Source organism: Alosa sapidissima, chromosome 7 (assembly GCF_018492685.1).
Source record: "Alosa sapidissima isolate fAloSap1 chromosome 7, fAloSap1.pri, whole genome shotgun sequence".
NCBI lineage: Eukaryota > Metazoa > Chordata > Actinopteri > Clupeiformes > Clupeidae > Alosa > Alosa sapidissima.
The window spans coordinates 6,606,658-6,613,318 of record NC_055963.1 but is presented as its reverse complement, the minus strand read 5'-3'; positions in this window follow the sequence as shown (position 1 = coordinate 6,613,318).

The following is a 6,661-nucleotide window of genomic DNA, read 5'->3' as shown; positions in this document are numbered from 1 at the left end:
AGCGATGTTAGGACAGTCTCTCAGCCGTGAAGGTTTCAGATTACTAAGAGGTACCCGGCAAACAAACCATTCAGAAGCAGCACATTTGTAACCTATTCATCGGTGCCATATTGCTACATGTCACAGATACATACATGCTATTAGCTATGAAAAAATGGATTATAGTTCCAAACGGGGAGGGGAGGGGTTGAAGGGTGAGTAGGTACAATTATTAGCTTGTCAGCATGAGTCTCCTGATCCATCTGTGATATGCTAGTGCATACAGGTGGCTGTGAAATCCTCCCTTTAAGGTAACCAACTCAGTCTTCATACTGTGTCACTTTTAGCTCTACTTTTGTCTGTAGTGCTATTGGTTATCTATTTATATGACCAAATCAATGTTTTTTTTTTATTGTGCACCTTGTTGCCTTATTCACTAAAGAATGATAAACATTATTAGAATTATTAAATGAAATGTAAAAATGTATTATTAGTAGCATTATTGCAGTATCTAGTCAGCAAGGGTGAGAGCCACTACTAGTCCAGTCCTCTCATCTTCATTAATTAGCACTCTAGAAATTGGCCCAGTATTTGAAGGGCTGCATTATCACTGAATAATTCAAAAGCAATGTGTGGCCTCATTTGATGTAAGCAACATTTACATGAATTAGGTCATTCACAGTGAGTATTTGCATGTTTGGTGGATCAAACTGCTGTAAATTAGACCCATTAATTAGCCTCTAGAAAGGGGTGCTGCTCTGGTTATATGTTATACTGTCCTGTGAAAATATCAAAACTATAAAACTAAGATACAGCATTGGTATTATTTTCACTAATAAGTCCAACAAACACTGTCCATCTTAGCTCACAATGATCAGCTTTGATGAATAAAGATGCAAGATCATCATATACAATTAAAGGAATTATCCGGAGTAAAATGCACTTTAAATCAATTTACGGATGATTGGGAGTACATACTGTACGTTGAGTTGACATCAAAATATGATGATGGTTCACAGCAGACACTTTTGTCCACTGCGACTTATGACGACGTCAATAAACATTCAAATGAACAGTTTATGGTGGGTGCTGGTGTGTAACTGGTTACAGTGCCTTTACTATATCCAGGTCCACGAGCCCACGGGGAACCGGGATTGAATCAGGCCCAGGTCATTTCCTGATCCCACCCCATCTCTCTCTCCCACTCACTTCCTGTCACTCACTCCACTGTCCTGTCACGTTAAAGGCAAAAAAAATCCCCCCAAAATTAAATATAAATATATAAACATATAAAAAATGCACAATTTATGGTAAAGTTTTCTCTGGTGTGCAGTCTCCTGCGTGTCTGCGTCACTGTTTGTATGTAGGCCTAATGCATAGCGTCCTTTAACTTTTAATTGTACAGTACATCTGATGTAATCTAATTGTGTGATTTGTGTTTGTGCTTCTATCTGTATCTAATGTAAAATGTCCTTAAACATTTTATTTGCAGTGTCCTTGGGTGACTTGAAGCACTTAACAGAATAACTATTACCATAAACATATGCAAACTGCAACTCTATGGGTAAATTAACTATAATAATAATAATAATAATAATAATAACTTTTATATTAAAAATACAACAGTGTATTATATAAGATATTATTTTAAAAATGTACCATTTGGATCAATATGGATTGCGTTCAAGCTCCAAGTTAAGTGAAGTGAAATGCCCACTGATGATTATAAAATATGTTGCCCAACATCAATGGGAAACTGGCCACCAACATTGCTCAGTTTTTCTCAGTGTATCATCACCTATAAATGTCTGACTACCAGAGTGGAAAATGCAAACCTTACATTGCCGTGTAGACAAGAACATTTTGGACGGAATCTTTTTGAAAACTGTGACAATATGGCCCCAACTTTATTCAATCACATTCTATTCTCTGAAGTTTTTTTTTTTTTTTGGTGAATCTGTGTGGATGACTTATGGATGTGAAACCTTTTGAAAATGAAAAAGGTTTTCACAGCATTCAGCTCAGCATTCATGTGGACGGCCTTTTCATCTCCCATTTGGGCCACAGGAAGCAGGAAGCTCTGTCTTGCTTCATGAAGGTAAGCATCCCATCTCTCCTCCTCCACCTGCTCCTCCAGGATTCTGACTGCATACCAGGCCTTATTGTCCACTGCAGCCACAGTGTCCCTAGGTGAGAGTGTGTATACATTCGCTGCAGTCACATGTAGCTAAGTATGTACACATGATCCTCACGTGTAGATCAGCTCCTCTTTTTACTGTTTCTCTCCATTGTCTTTTCCCCCTTCATCTCAGTCCCTTGACTCATCATTAAAGAGACTTTATCTTTGTTATTGTCCCTGTGCCGCCTTTTGGGAATTCGGCTGCTGACTTTATTTGACACCCTGGGGCACTATCCATTGATTCGTGTTAAAAGCATTTTTGGATGTGTGCACATCTTATGACAGTCCTCTTCTTGGCTGGCTAAGGAGTAAACTTCTGTAGTGATTCCTCATTCGGTTTATGAAGATCATGACGCACACTTTTTAGGAAGAAAACTCTATGCCGTCTACAGTTAGATAAGCTATTTTAACATAATTCACTGGAAGTGGATTACACCAGTTAGCCTATTGCTAGCCTAAAGATAAACGGGAGCTATAGGCTAACTGGTGAAACCCACTTTCTGTGAATTGCACACGCAGAGAAGAGAAGGGTATCCTCTTTGCCTTTTCAACTCTGAGGGTTATAAACATATCAGGGCTAAGGTTGGTTTGTTGGTAAAGTTTTTCATTGGAGAACATCAGAGATAATCCATTGACAATGGCATATGTTTCAAATGCTTACAGTTGGGGGTCAAATTTGATGTTTGAGGTTGAAAATTGATCATTTGCTCTTTCCTGGAAGAACTATACCTAAATCAAAAATCCATTGCGGACCATCAGCTTGTTTCTATAAGGATGATGTTCCTGGCATAGGCAGTTACCAGAGACCTCCATCTAGCACTAGGTCTGACTCCACCCTTCAGTATATCACTGCAGTATATCACTGAGCATCCAGAATGCTATTTGTGCCTATCCACTGATGCTGTCATAAATCTGTGAGCAAAACCATGCACCAACAAGCCTGATCTTGTATCTCTTGTGATCCTATCTGGCAGAACACAAGTGAAATACTGTATATTAGTACACATCTCCTCCTGCACAGCATAAAGCTGCATGTACAGCCCCTGTCTTGCTGAAATCGGTAAATATCAAGGAAAGTTTCCTGAACTTGCTTCTCAACCTCATTGTGTCTAAAAGAGGTCAGAAGCAACAATGTGATAATTTGCTTAAAAACTATTGTGCATGCTGTTTCCTGTTCTCATTCTAATAATTGCAGTTTTTCACTAATTATTTTTCTCGCTACATGTCTTGTTTTTTTAGTACTGTCAGAGGACAATTAAATTTAAACAATTAAAATGATCATAAAGTCCACACTAAATATCATCCTACACACAGCATTTACAACAACCTACAATAGACGATGAGATTGATGACCATTGATTATATGTGTTTCCATTACTTGTTTCCACCGAGCAGTACGGTTCAGTTCGGTACAGTATAGCATGGTTGCTAGTGAAATCAGTGAACAAATTGTTTATTTTAGGAGTGTGCACCGATAGTCAAACAATATGAATAAATATACTATCTGAATATTAATATCCCTATTCAGTTATTCTAAAATGCACAGAAACAGCATAGCACAACGTAGCATAATATAGCACAACAGAAATAGTTGTAATCCTTGACCTCCACAACAAAAGCATTTGCATTTTGTACAGGGGGGATAAGTCACGACATGTTTGCTATTTTGTAACAAGATAGTGGTACAGATCGGGATACGTAACCTCCGGCAAAAGCTTCAAAAAGTGTTTTCTTTGAAGTGTCTTATTAAGATCGGGTAAATTCAAACCAATTACTGATAACTTCTCATATCTAATCTGTTAAAAATAAGATCTAGACATTTTGTTTACCACCAAGTTACCGTTAGCTTCCTGTGCCATCGGAAGTACTCTGGGACCAAACATACAGTAGAAGCTTTGTTATTGTTTACGTCATTGAAATGGTCTATAAACTAAGTCTGGAAATACCACATGGTCTAATATTTTACAGAATTATCATTTATTTATTTTTTAACAACAAATGTCCTCATGAAAGGAGGAAAGGACTAAAAAGCAAATCAGTGTGACATAAAACAAATAGATGAATGCCTGAGAGTGACATTTGGGGAAGAATTTCCCTGTACAGGTGCAGCAAACCCACAGTACTGGGATTACTGTGTTAGAACCTCACAAACTTGAAAGAAATAGCTTTGGCTGTTCAGGTTGCTCTGCTGTGCCTAAGTAGTGACATTTATCCTGAAAGTGTGTGGATGCCTGACAAAAGCACACCTGGAGGCATAAAGCAGTCTTTTGATTGCATGAAATGTTCTGATGAACCTCACATCAAACAAGCCACTTTTGCAGACATAATCTTGGTCACAGGACTTAGTCATAGCTTGTGTCGTCTTCTTCTGATTTAGAGCAGATAGGAGGGATATCAGGTTTCTTGGATATATTCTCCATCCACTGCATAGGCTCAATGTTTATGTTACTCGTCTCTGTGGTGTGAAGGCTACTGACATGAATACTAAAACCGTATAGATCCATTTCCAGTTATGCACACAATGCTCAGACAACCAAAGAGAAAGAGTGTGCTTTGTCTTTAAGTCCCTTGTCTAGCATCATTTGTTTGAGTAAGGCCAAGAAGAGCAATTTACATTTCAATTTGGCCCCAGCAAAGCTATCTAAATGCAACGCAGACTGAATTTATACATTTACAATGCAAGGCCAAAGTTAATTAAAGATGAGAGGGAAACTTTTGTGCAAACTGAAAGTGAAGAGCTGTTTCTCTTGTCTAATACCAAACTCCAAACTCCAAGCAGAATCTTAAATCCTTTGTGTAGCAAGACTGACCTGCAGCTCTGGCATACACACCTTTGAATTGTTAGGTGTGTGTGTGTGTCTGTGTGAGTGCAAAGGTATTGTAATGTCTCACAACAGACCAGAGTTCCATTAACTGGTTAATTAGTGAAGTACACCAACAGGCATTAAAACACAGTGGCCCGCGTCTGGCCCAGAACCTAAAAGAGAACGAACTTCCTTTTGCAGTAGCCTATTCCGGGGGTTCCACCCCACTTTCACCAGGCTGCCTGCCAACCATGAGTGTGCCCAGGGTTATACATAGCGCGGGCCAACCATGAGCGTGCCCAGGGTTATACATAGCGCGGGCCAACCATGAGCGTGCCCAGGGTTATACATAGCGCGGGCACTCCATGAGCGTGCCCAGGGTTATACATAGCGCGGGCACTCCATGAGTGTGCCCAGGGTTATACATAGTGCGGGCACTCCATGAGTGTGCCCAGGGTTATACATAGCGCGGGCACTCCATGATTGACAGCCGGTCGCTACAGTATTATGTTACATTTTCACATCTTTACCATTCACTCTCACATCTTTAGTCAATAAATACTCCCAAACAAGTTTAGCAGTTGTTGTGATTATTGCTACTTATTGTTGTTGCCTCCAGCTTTGAAATTGACTCAGATACTGAGAGGATATTGCGTTTAAATCCTGCATATTGAAGACGCTTATTTCTTGAATTTAAGATGTCATCCACATTTATTGGCACCTCTGGTATATATGGGTAAAAGGAGATATAGAAAATAATCATGTTTTAGTGTTTAATCTTAGTTTCACAAAGAAATCAGTGAGGAAAAAGTCAATCTTGAAGGGAAGCAAAAAGAGAAGAAAAGACAAACAAAACAAAACAAAAACACCCGCCACAAACATTGGCATCCCTGTATTGAATTATTTGTAAAGACTCCATTTGCTCTTTGTCATCTCGCATTTCATAAAGTTGAGAATACAAAGCAGGGGATTTGAGAGCATATTCCTCTTTACTCCATAGGTCTTTTCTTGTGCATTGTCCTCTTAAACTCACCTACTGATTTACATGATAGAATACATTTGCATTCCTTCAAGGTTGGATTTTCTTCATTGTTTTCACTGTGAAGATGAAATGTCAAAATGTTCAGAATGAACACCATTCCAATGGTGGCAACATTTTTTAGGGTGCTGTACTTAATAGATTTCAGAGAAAAAGCCTCTTTCAAAAGGAAAACCATTTTAATGTTAGAATGGAAACTCTGAGGCCCAGATATACAGTATTGCCTTGAGCTCAGACCTGACGAGTGAAAGGAAGGGTGTCCAGTCTATTTCTGGAACTCCATCATCATTTATTCTGCCCTAGTGGCCCTTCTGAAAGTGCTTTACCAACACTAAACGAAACAGAAGTGGGATTGTTCAGGCCTCTACAAAATGCTTATTTTATCATATCAAACACGTTCTGCTTAGAGTGGCGCATGTCATTGAGGTAAAACAAGAAAATAAATTGCACTGCTAGAAATATTACTTGTCTGTGGTCAGACTGAGCATAATTTTGAGCCATGCGATGATAGGATACTTTGACTTAGAGAAACAAATGTTTTATGATGTTTTTGGTCTCTATCTTGATCGCTAATGCTACCTTGAAGTGACACACACAATATGGAATGGTCCTAAACCTCCAATTCACAACCACACCTGTGCACACAGAAATACAAACTTA